At 37.7% G+C, this 13,352-nt stretch overlaps 1 long non-coding RNA gene across 1 annotated transcript in view; it reads right to left on the reverse strand.

The window, feature by feature from the left end:
- Positions 1-9,210, reverse strand: part of LOC136791276 (uncharacterized) — a 384,451-nt gene extending 375,241 nt beyond the window's left edge. Inside the window, exons 1-2 of the long non-coding RNA XR_010832909.1 lie at positions 8,438-9,210; positions 4,720-4,847 (exon numbers count right to left, since the gene is read on the reverse strand). This is a non-coding gene — a long non-coding RNA (uncharacterized lncRNA). The remainder of the gene's footprint in view (positions 1-4,719; positions 4,848-8,437) is intronic.
- Positions 9,211-13,352: the final 4,142 nt, after the last annotated feature.

Genomic DNA, 13,352 nt, shown 5'->3' on the forward strand with positions numbered 1-13,352 from the left:
AAGCCAGGATATCAGGTTTTCACCTCTTCAATGTGTTACTTTCTCTACAAAGTAGAGGGAACTGTCTAAATGACTTTAAAATGCAGACTGTGTATCAAAATAATACAAGATACTTTAATAAATAGATATAAAGCTCCTTAGCTCTTGAAATTCCTATTTTCAAAAGACATGACAGAAAACTACCTAACCTCTCGACATGGCAATTTCATACTAGTGGTTTCACAGCCATCTGCTTCTAGAGACAACAGTGCCTCAAAGTTCAAATTCAGCCTCCACCCTGAACTGAAATCTGATGCTTTTGAATAAACACCATCATCCAAAATATGTCCAGAGCAATAAAAGCAGGGAAAAGAAGGGTGGGAAACTCTGCAGATGAACCATCCCTCCGGTTGTGATGATTCATGGTTTTGTCTTGAATATATTGCTCTCATCTGACACTGCCTTTGGACTGGCCTTGGGTTTCAGTGGCTACAAAATATAAATCAACTGTACACGATCTGTTTATAGTTTAGCAAACTGTCATGGTTATAGTAAGACCAGGAAGAACAAGAAAAGTATGGAGAAAAAAAATGATTCAGAGATTGTCAACATATGGTCATGGAAAAATAACTGTGCTGGTTTCCTAGCAAAAGAAAGGAAGGTTCATAAATGAGAAGAGTGGAGTTGTTTCACTTCAGAAGTTACAGGGACTGAAAGTGACAAATTTACAGACCTCTGTATACAAATTAAGCACTGTTTCAAACAGTGTAATCAAGAACCACTCTGCATAATATAATATTAGTAATCAGAGATGTACAGGGGGCAAGATGGCTGTTTCACTGAAGTAGAGATTTCAAAATGTATATTCATTCGAGCCCTAAGTGAAGACTAAAGTCTTCAGAATTCTTAAAGCAAAAACAAAAACCTGTCTTGTTAAAACCTGTCTTGTTAACAAAAACCATGTATTGTTAATATCTAGTAGAAAAACGAAAACAAAAAGAACATGAAATTACACTTCAAAATGTGAAAACAAAGTGTTGCATTATTTTGATGTTGCTGCAGCTTTTGACGTTCATACTAAACAAAATTTCAACAAATTCAACATACGTTTTTATTTTTTGTCATTGGCAATGGAATATTGCCCTGACTAAGTTTCTGCAAATAGTTCTGCTACAGGTTTAGAGGTCATAATCTCAAACTAAATGAAACAATTTTGTTGCATCCTTCTGTCTTTTAATGGTTCTCAGCAAAAGGAACACCAGTAAGTCAATCAATTACTGTATATGTGGCATATAAACCTTGTATAAAAAGTAAACTGATTTTAAATAACTCTGAAAAAAATAAACAAATCCAAACAAAAAATAACAGGATAGGTCCTTGGATCTGCCGCAGTTTAACTGATGAAGGTATAAAGGAATAATAAAGCTGTCCTCCACCAAACCTGAGGACTTAATTTTTAGATCATCTTCTGAGCTATTGGAATTGTGCTAGAAGCAATGACCCAACAATCTGCTAATCATCTTTCCGCACCCTGTCAGCATTCTCTTTTCCTACCTGTGCTCACCACACCCTCCTGATTACTTTCCTAGACAAAGAAAATCTCATTTGTGTATGTGCCAGTTAAGTTTTTACTCCCCTGTCACTACCAAGCTGCTACAAAAAGACCCAAGAGAAATCACGTAACTTTTTTCACACTGCTCTTTAAAATTCAGCAACTGTACAAACATTTCAGCATTTCACATTGTCCTAGAAACTTTAATGTTAAAACACAGAGTCATGATATTAAGCATAGGAGATGCTGATTTCTTAGCATTATCTGCTGTATGAAACTCAAGAGCACCATAGGCTCAGCTTTCACACCATTCATTCTTTTTCTTATTGTTATGGGGAAGGAAGAAGAGAAAGCGGAGCAGATTTCAAGTCCTGAATATAAAAAGTATATTATCATTATAGCTTTATGGGATAACATGATCTTTGACTGCATTAGAACACATTAAGAATTCATTAATAACATGATAGCTGCAGTTTGGTTTTTTTTTGTTTGTTTCTTTGTTTGTTTAAAACAAAAAACAAAAAAACAAGCATGGAAAAGTATGATTATCTTTAAAGGTAAAATAGCATAAAAGTCATCACCAAGGTTCTTGGTCTTCAATATACCAATAAATATATTTTGTTTCCTAAAGAGCTATTTAAATGTCTATTGGATCCCAAAATTACACAATTAGCTGGGATGTCATAAGACTGCTGAACCAAAACAAACACAAAACTTTGTTTAGGCTGCTTCTTTCGACAACTGATAAACTAAATACAAAGATATCACATTAAAAAGAACATTCCTGTTACAAAGTAAATGGGGAAAAAAAAAAAAAAAAGTTAGCCAACAGCAGCTTTAAAATGAGTGCAACACCAAGAGCATGACAGAGGTGCTTTGGTGACGGGGAGATAAAGGCATTAACGTATACTCTCCTTAATATTCCTCTTCCTGCCCCCTGTTTTGCCAAACAACTTTAGAAGGTATTTTTTTACTGTGATGTTGGCTATTTCCTCTATATCCGCCCTGATTTGGAGTCCTTTCTGTTTTCATGCCTTCTCTGTCATCTCAGTTCTTGCCATTTTCCTGTAGGTCAGCCCAGTCCTAGCTCACCATCTACACTTGCCTTGGTCACTTACCTCCAGTATACAATGTATGTACCTACATAAACACATTTCTAGAAAATAATATACTAGAAGAAAACAAAACTCAAGTTTCAGCAAACTAGACCAATAGAATCCTTCCTTCTCCCTTTCCTAAGCTGTTGGGTATTTCTGAGGTAGATTTTCTCAAAGGCAATGACAATCTTTGCATCAGGCTTGTGTGCAAAGCTAAAAACAATGAGACTTCACATGGATCCATTTGTAATACAAATAATTAGTATTACAGCAAGAGTTCCATGACAATGAGACTTCACATGGCTCCCTTTGTAATACAAATAATTAGTATTACAAACAAGAGCTATTGGCAATCTGGGTTTGCATTGTGAAGTAGTCAGGTTTGTCACTGGACCCAACCCACTGGACACAGTTAGGTAATCAAGCAACTTCTCTCATGGAAATAGCTCCTCATCACTGAAGCAGAAATTTTGTAGTCACTGAAGCAGGGGCTTTCTTCAGTCTTAGTTGCAGCCTATCTAGTAGCTTCAGACATAATTGATCTTTCAGATAAAATAAATAAATAAAGTAACTTCCTGTCTGTACCTCAAGCTGACAGTATTTGTAAACACATGTTATTCTCATTTGCTAGCAAACATTTCAAATTGCAACCTCTGTGGAAAGGGCTTAGGAAAACTGAGACATTATTATTTTTCCTTAGGCTCCTGACAGATATGCAAGGAAGGCTCAGCTATTATGCACACTGCCTTATACTGAAAATATACTTTTGTCTGTAAAGATACAGAAAACACATTACATACTCATGCCCAAATAGTTTAAGGCAATAAAACTGGGAAATCTTTATAACAGCAAAACTGTAGTTTATTTATATTTTTTAAGTATACAGATTCCCACTTTCTGGAAACCAGAGATATCTGAAAGGTTCCCCTTAGCATATCCACTGGATTGGCAAGATGGTAGAAATGATCTGTCCCATGGCATAAATCTGTAGATACTTTTCTAATGAACAAGAAGGTCCAGCATACACTCAGTAAGGCTCTTGATATAAAGTCTAACCCTCTTTCCATTGCAGAACCAATACAATACTGGACATTATGGCACATCTGCTGAAGAACTTGTATCATGTATGAAGAACACAGTATCATATTGCAGCTGCTTATATACTACTCCTAACCATGTTGCATCCCTTTGGCCAACTCAGTGCTTAAAGAATGCTTTTCTCAGTTGTCTACATCATCTTTGAATTATTATTTACAGTATTTACTCTTCTACAAAATTTGTGAGGAGATATTTTTGATTCCATTTAGATCATGAAAACTTGTCATGTCTTTAATAGTTAGGTGTCACTGATCACATTTTTTTAAAGGAAAAAACTTTGACAAAAAAAAAACTTTGTCAGTATTTGCATAGGTAAGTTTCTCAACAGCAACTGCAGTATGAGGGTTGCAATATTTTTTCAAGACTATGTCTTTTTCATTACCAGTTTCAGACGTATTGTCTAAAATGTTTTCTAATATCTACTGTAACTCTTGCTGCAACCAAGTGTATAATCTGTGAACTCTAGTGGACTTGTTAAAGAGAAGCTATTTTGCATAAAGACTGTAATGAGCCTAGTTTGGTCAGTGATGCACAGAGACACCTTTCACTGAATTTTCTGGAAGCTGATGATGAGAGCCCTTGGTCCAGCCAGATTTGCTGTACACAGCAGTGCAAAGCAAACTAATAAAGATTGCTCTTTTCCTTCTGGAGTTTTTTATGATTTATTCTAAAATAAAAGTCAGACGCCAAAACCAACAGCCCTCTTTTATGTGCAAAGGAGTTTACAATAGAAAAAAAGCAAAGGAAATACTGCAATATACATTTCACAGATGAAAAAGGAGTTACAAAGCAATTAGGTGCTTTACCTAAAGCCAAACAAGAAATACATTGCAATATTAGTGACTAAAAAATACCTCAGAAGCCTCCAGAAGCCAGAATGCTATCACTCCTGCTAGAATGCATGAATCTTTCTGGTACTGTAATGAGTCTCTATCGATGATATACACACTGTTGCAAAATGCCAACCACTAAGGAAAAGGAAAAAGTACTTACCTTGTTGCAGCAAGGTCCATTATTCCCTCTTCTGACAAGACTGAAGAGAACAGTTTTCTCTTGTCCCACGGTACTACAACTGCTGTTCTGCACCACAGAAGTACTCCTCTTATTTCTGGCCTCTTTTGCTATAGAGATAAGAAAAGATCACTGTTGTGGACTGTAAAGATTTGGCTTTGTTTTGCTCTCATTTTCACATGAATTGGGAGTTCATGTCTTCGCAGGCACAATTTTTCAGTCCTCCCCGAAACACTACAAAAGACTCACAAGAATCCCACAAGAGGAGCTGTAATATTTTCCAGCTACAACCTTGTCATGAGTGCTGTACCCAGCACTGGACTAAATGTGAGAAGTTCGTTCACTCCTACAGACTACTGGCAATGAAAATAATACCTAAAATCTCCTTTAGGTAATGCATTAAAGACCTAGAGATAAAATAAAGTAGATTAAGAAATGGAGTCCTTGTTCACCTTTATATATCCTTTATTGTATCAACTGCAGGTAAGCTAGAAAGAAAGCAATGCTCTTACAAGTTCTTCTCACTCTTTCCTATGCACCATTTAACTTTTACAGACAAATAAACTTGTAAAACACAAAACAATGCAAAGTTAACTTGATCGAGTGTTTTATTTGCCTTCATTAAACAGACAGTGTTTAAAGAGGGATCCTACTGAGGTGGAAAATGATTTTGATATCACCAGAATATATATGTCTGAACACCCAGGTAGGATTCCATTTTGAAGTTTTACAGAATATCACTACCATGAATACACAGTAAAGATATATTAGAACAGACAGCAAATGCCCTTTTCAGTGGAAAATACAATGATAATTAATTCATATAAGCCAAAGAATGCAGCATAATTCATCTCATCAACAGCCTATTGATAAACATAATGCAAGACTTGAAGTGCCATAATGCACTGTAAAATATAAATGAAAATAAAGATCAGATTTGGAATTATGTAAGAGTTACTGTAACAGGTTAGTATAGAAGCCAGATGCATGTATCTGTTGTCAAGGACACGCAAATTTATGTATCCTTAACTATTCAATATGGTTCTGTTCTATTAAGAACAGAAAAATGAACTGTGTCAACACACAGACAAGCATGGGAAGGTACATAACAAAGCTATGACAGGATGAAAATTTCTAAAGCATTCATATTTGTCTTTTAAGTTATGAATCAACATTTTCAAACCAATTTTTTCCATCTGTCCATGACTGAAAACTGACCAAAAGCCTCAACACGTACTGCAAATATTTGTTTTCTACTGCATAGTGTAAGTGCCCCCACGATCCACCTTTGACAAATGGCTTGGACAACAACAGAGGCAGAAATGCAAGTGTAAACAGCAGGACTGAACAAAATGACACAAAACTTCCTGGGAGGACATTTGCCACAGATTGTTCATGCAAAAGAGGACCAACAGCAAGATTAAATAACAAGTGAGAGATTACAAAAAACTTCTGAAACAAAGAAAGCCTGAAAAGAATTGTAAAAGCATGACTGTTTGTAAGAGAGAGGAGGCCCTGAAGTTGATGCAGAGGTAGTCAAACCCCAGTTTGTTGCTGTCACAAGGTGTCCCACAAGCAGCACATCCACTGTGACGGCCTGACAGGGGCACCTGTCTTTGCATACCCTGTGAGCCAGGAGAGGGTGACCCCCCTAGTACCAAGCAGGGAGCCACACCCAGGGTGGGTGTACAAGACTCAGGGTCGGGTGGAGGGGTCTAAGCCTGTCACTGGGGGCTGAGGGTATTAAAACTTCTGTGGTTAGTTCTACAGGAGCATTTAGAAATGTGTGGGCATTTGATAATCTTTTGCAAGTGTCTATAGAGTTGTGGCTTCTCTGATATCGATCCTGAATGTATAGTTCACTAATTGCCTGTTAATTACATGTCGTTAATTACTCAATACAGTGCTTCGATCCTGATTTAGTTAAAACTACGTGATCTGAGCAGCGGTTCTTTGTGACACATAGTATCACATATATCAAGACTTTTTTTTTTTTTTTCTCCCTATCATTTCAGCTGGACAAAGTCTATATACATAAACTCCTAACAATCCAAATATATATCCACACATATATACATATATACCTACTTTGTCAATTTTCAGCTGGTGATAGGGGCATTTTTTGTGTGCATAATATCCCACACTTCATAGGAAGACTTTCGAACCTGAGAAGCAGCAATTCCAGAATTCCACCTGCTGCAGTCATATAACTACCTTTTTTTTTACAATTTTACAAGTTCTTTTTTTTTTTAACCTTTTACAATTTCATCAAAATTATTTAGCTACTCCTCAGAACACTTCCAGGGAAAGTTAAATATCATTAGTACCTCTGTGTGCAGTGAGGAATTCACAGAAGTTAAGAGAAGAATACTCCAGGTTCCTGCAAGTGGGGCCTAATTCTGCAGGCAAATGATTTCATCTTTCTGTTGAAAATCTGCCCCTGTTTAACCTTACGGACTTCTGTGAACTAATTTAACTTTCTTGATTTCACCACCACTGACAAAGGCACAGGGATACTTGATTACCCACAGCACAAAAGTAAGTACACCTCAGTTGCCTTCTTTAATGCATACCTGCCAATCAATCTGGTTCCCACATTTGGTGACTGGGTCAATTAGTTACAGAACTTCTTAAAACTAGTCAGGAGAGATGAGTGATGGGAATTATGTACTAATTTCTAGCTTTTTAAAACATTAGGGTCTCTGATTCATGGGGATGATCAACAGGGATGGCTTGCATTGAGGTGGCAGTCCTGCTTCAGCTGTCTACAGCAGATCCTCTGGGAAAACTCAGCTGCCTGCATGGCATCTACTGAATAACCACAAATTATGGCCTGATGTATTACAGAAAACCAAAGGGCAGTTTTTGGTTTACCTCAATACGCTGTGCTCTGAACCTGTGATACTTCAGCTTTTGCTTGCTGTTGGTCTAACCTCACAGCTCAGTGCATTCTGATTCTGGGAATGAGACTGAACAGTGGGGTAGGAGCTCCTACATTCATCCTACATTATGTGACTTGTTCTTGAGACAGTTTAAGCACCTGAAAATTCCAAATATACCTAGAGCTGAATCTTTTAAAATTGTCACATTTAAATGAAACTTACATAAGGGGGGAAAAAAAATCAGAAAAGGTCAGCTGTAATTTGTATTTCATCGGATAAAGTGAATACAAAACATATTTCTCACCTCGACACCAGTTCTCCACAACAATTCATACCTTCTTATTTTATGACTACAATGTATGCAAAAAAAGCCAAAAACTATCATTATTACTTGTTTTCTGTGGATTATTCATTCACTGTTCCCCCTAACATCTTATGTAAACCTTTGTTTTTATACACAACATTTCCTGAACTGATAATTATTTTAGTTACAGTTACATAGTACATTTAACAGAAGCAAATAAAATAATATATTTTAAAAGTTGTGAATTATATTCTATATGTCAAGTTGCCAGTTACAAGTGCTTTCTGTACTGCATCTCTTGACACTGTTCTCATGATACTAAGGTGGGGTATCGTGTAGAATTCGAATTCCCAGCACATTGGCAAAGCCTACTGCTGAATACTGCCATTACAATACAACATTTCACATTTGATTACCAAACTCTAGAAGATAGAAAAAACATCATCTATGATTTGAAGTCTTAAAAATAAAAGATTTTATAAACTTAGTGTGTTCTTAATGAAGTATATCTCACACTGCTGAAACTTTCACACGGTTGGCAGAGATGAGGGCCAGAACAGATCACATGGTTGTCATTCATGCCTACGTCCGTTAAACAGTCGGAGAGTTCTGGAAACCCACATACGGCATGTGCTAATTATTCAGTATCACAGCTACTAGTAGGGTCTGGTTTACTTTGACATCATTCTAACAGGATGCTAGAGCACACTTGAGAGCCTTTTGAGGTCTCCGGGGGGCTTACAGCATGCTGGAAAGACCTACAAGGTCACCAGGGAACCTTAAGGCACACCAGAGGGGACCTGAGAGCATTCCAGGAGGTGCCAGACTACACTGGGAGGCCCTGGGAGCCTCTAGGGCAGTCTTGGAGGCTTCTAGTGCTCTCTAGAGTGCAGCGGGGCTTCTTGGGTGTTCTAGGACATCCAAGAGGGGAGTGGACATCCCTGTGAGGCCTCTAGTGTGTCCTAGGTTGTGCTGGATAGTCCAGCGAGACATCCAGGAGGCAGCAGATTACAATAATTAATCCATGGGAAGCCTCTAGAGCAACTGAGTGTGCTCTGGAGCGCCCTGGGAGTCCTCCAGAGTGCCCAAGGGGACTTCTAGGTGGTGGTAGAGCACACTGGGGAGCACTTAGAGGTCTCCAGTGGGCGTTAGAAAACACCAGGGGGCTCTGGGAGAGTTCTAGCTGGTGCTAGAGTATACTGGGAGGCCCTGGAAGATTCTAGGGTCCACTGGGCGGCCTCTAGTGCTCTTAAGAGTGCACTGGGGTCCCTGGGAGGTCTTTAGGGAATTCCACAGCTGATGGAGCATAGTCGGCCTTGGGGAAGTGATATAATGCAATAGGAGGCCCTAGATGGCTTCCAGAGAATAGAATACACTGGGCGGCTTAGGAGGCCTCCAGGTAGCACTAGAGGACACCATGGGCCGTAGGACATCTGCTGGTTATTGTAGAGAGAGTACTGGAGAGTCCAGAGAGGCATGCAAGGGGCACTAGAGTCCACTAGGAGGCCCTGCAAGGCCTCCAGATGTGAGAAGGTGACCAAAGGAAGTTGAGGGCTACCAAAAGGCTTCTGTTGTGAGCACTATTTAATAGGAGTGGGGTGGGTGTTGGGTTAGGGTCATAATTTTTTACTTGCTGTTATATACGTAATAATTATGGCAATGAAAGCCAATATATAATATCTAACAGCACCCTAACCGGCACACACGTTGCCACCTAATAAGAGAGTCATAGTTACTATACCGTATAGATTTTTACACGTATATTATATTAACTTAATGTTATACTGTCCCTTCCCTTCTGCAGATTCCAGTTAAATAGGATTTTTACAAGGTTACTGAAAGTAATGGAATGTTTCCACAGAACGCAAAAGACAGCTATAAGCGTATGAGAGATGCTGCTAACAATTCAAGGTGGTATTCATCCCATGACATTGCATTTGGCAGATGATCTATGACTATAGGGATCCTTTGCCCCTACTTATAGCTCACTCCAACTTTCCCCCTTTCTTCCTACTCTGCAAATGAAGCACCGCAGAGTGCTGCTTCATCATCCTGACACTTTCCACCAGCTCACTGCATTGTCAGCCACGGCTACCCAAATTTGAAATATGCTTCTGCTGTTTTTGGGCTCTATCAATACACACCAAGGTAAAGGGGAAGGGAGGAATAAAATTTTGTCACAAATAGGTAAATATATTGATTGTTTAAACATAAATTCCATTTGTAAAAACTCACTTTCACCCTTTCCTAAAGGATTACCATCAAACACTGTGGATTTCTTTTTTATTCCATTCTTCCTGACCTGGAGATCATTATGGTTTGTAAGTAAAAACCACAGTCCCCTGAGAATTTCCACTGTACATCCGTCTCATTGCAGCTACAAATATTCATTCAGAAATTATTTTAGTGGCTTTCCTCCTCCACATGAACATTTCCTTCTCACATAATGTGTTTCTCATATAAACTGTAGCTGATTTAAGAAATAATTTGATTTAGTCTGGGACAACAAACAATAAATTATTTGATCATAGTAGAATTTTAAGAAGAGAAGTGTGAAGTTTTTGTTATTTTCTACATATCTTTCACAGTGAATCCAAAACAAAACACTTTTCTTACCAATACCTGTACCACTTGAAACCATATATCACATTACAGGTGCAGGAAGCAAGGCCTAAGTTAATCATTTCAGGCACCCTGCTCCAGTGATCAAAGCTCTTTCTTAATTTATAAAATACAAAAAGGAGGAAAAAAAAAATAGCGCTAGGAGGCAGGACCAGGTAGCTTGCAACACTGCTAGTAATGTGCTGCCATCTTTTTTCCTGTAATGGATTAGCTTCTTAGTATGTAATAACTGTATCAACAGTATGTAATAATCAACCTAAAGTAAACAGCTGGATTAATCTCATATTCTATCCTATGAGTTCACAGGATTTTCACACACTACCCAAGATGATGCATGAACCTACATCTCTTGGCACACTCTTGTTTAAGTTGATATTTACACCAAACTTTGTGTAGATGTGGGTAACCAATGAGGTCTGTGGTTAGTCTGCAGCTCTGGAGACTGACTGACTTCACTGGTTTACTGTGTTTGTTCTGTTTAACTGCCTTTACTTTCCTTAACCAGCTGGTGCTGGCCTTATTTTTGCAGTTCCCAGATCTCTTTTGCCACTGTGAGACAAGTAATGTGCATTATTATACAACTTAACTGAATTCACTAAAAGATGAAACGAGAGCTTCTGTTAGTGTTCATTAAGCTTCTAATATCTTGTGGGAGCAATACATTACTTATCTCTGACTGGGTTCTTGACTTTCTCTGCTGACTCTCCGTGGTAGCTGTAATGTGATTTCTGTGTGAGCTGCATTGTGTTTTCCTTTCTAATCAGATTTCAGTTTTATTATTTGAATTTCTTGCCAAATATATAGAAGGAAAAAAAAATAATGCCATGGTTAATAAATTCATCTTGGGGTAATAATGCATGCTTCCTGTTTGCTACAGAGGTATTTTTCAGTGTCACAGCAATATCCTACCCCAAGTCCTCAGTCTGTTGGGTTGCCTTCATGCAAGTGTATACAGCATATAGTAAAAGTGTCTTTTTCTTTAACAAAAATCTCTAGGTCTCAAAGCTTAAGTTGGCAATAGTCAATATATTCATTTTATTTACAACTTCTCTTTCTAATTGTCCAAGGATGTATTATGGATGAGAAACAGAGATCAGTTTTTTTTAATAATAGTTCATAACTAAAAAAAATTCATTTAAGTATACAGGTAAAGTATCCAAATTCCAAAATCTATGACTACCATTAAAAATGACTATAAATATCCTAAACATAGAGATGCCATAAACTATGCACTCATTTTTGCATTGCATACTGCTTTTTTTCCTTGAAATTTCCTCTTGCTGATGGTGCTGAACACCCCAATTCTCTCCAGCACCTTAAGGCCTGAGGCAGTCATCTGAAAATGAAACAGCAACACAGCAGAACCAATCATCTTACGAACTAACTTGGAGAATATGACATTTTATATTGCCGTTCTGCCCTCTTGTCATCTCTTTTCTGATACCAAGAGTCATCTTCTCATCTAGCATTCCATTTCCTCTTATGCTCTGTAGTTAAGACCTTTCATTTAAGCTCTAGAGGAAGACTGAGTAATGTATACTGTGATTAAATTGCACATATACACCAGGCAGGGAACAGAACAAATGTAATTCTAGGCCAACATTTCTGGAGAGGTTCCAGCCAAAGACAGCAATCATTCCTCTGATACAACTCTTCCCTAAAAGCTCACTTGAATTAATGCTCAAATGGATGATTAAATTCTTTTGTTACTTCTTTCTACAAAATACATCTTCTACTCAGCACAGAGTATTACAAAAATTAAGAACATCACAGCTTGTACTCCCCAAACTCAACATTTTCCCAAACACATACAGATAAATGAAAGGCTATACACAGCGGCAACATCTAACTTGCTCTCATCATTGCCCTGCAGAATGGAGTTTCCAAAGGGATATACAGAGATATGAAAAATCTATGCGTGTGTCATACCATGGCTTAAAAACTGGGCTAGCTCTGGTGCTGCAGTGGTAAAGGACATGATAAAGAGACATAGTTGATAGGTTTTTAATAGGGTTCAAAAATAAAGTTTGTGTCCTGCATCAGGAAAGAAAGAGAATAAAGTTGGATATACATTGTTATTCTGATTGAGCATTCTTTGTTAATTAGCATTGAAATTAAATTGCATCTTCAAAGCATGAAACAATTAAGTGGTAAATTTCATGAGCACTGTGAAAAAAAAAATCACTCTGATGGGAAAGCCAGCAGAGAGAAAATTCTATTTTCATTGGGTTCTTTTTACTGTTTACTGCTAAAAATAAGATGGCTTTGGCTAAGGAAACCTTAAAGAGTTGTTTTTACTCTGCATAAATAGCAAAGTTGTAATTTTTCTACAGAAAAAAAAATCACAACACTGCTAGATATGTATAGGCAAAAATTGCATTACATTTGATAGTCACGCACAGCTCCAAATCTGTCATCTTAAAGCATATTTATTCCTTCTTTTAAAATTGGTATCTATGTAGAAATGAACCTGTTTCTGAATAGCAGAAAAATTAAACTCTTTTACTGCTTACAAGTTTCACTGATCTGATTAGAGTATCAGGAGAAAAGAAGGTTGGTATTGGTGTTTGTTGAATAGCAAAGTCCTTTCACTGTCCTTGTCACACTTGTGAACCCTATGGTGTTTTCACCCTGTGTGGGAAATGACTAGAAATGTGATAACATATTTTGGGCCTCAGTGGGCTTCAAGGAAATGTTTGAAATCAAACAGGTACCTTGGAGTTGATTGGGATGAAGATTTGTTCATTGTTTAAAGCCTTCAACACATCAATTTACAAACAGATATCACTCTAGAACTCGCTCACGAT

This window comes from Anser cygnoides, chromosome 7 (assembly GCF_040182565.1).
Source record: "Anser cygnoides isolate HZ-2024a breed goose chromosome 7, Taihu_goose_T2T_genome, whole genome shotgun sequence".
Taxonomy (NCBI): domain Eukaryota; kingdom Metazoa; phylum Chordata; class Aves; order Anseriformes; family Anatidae; genus Anser; species Anser cygnoides.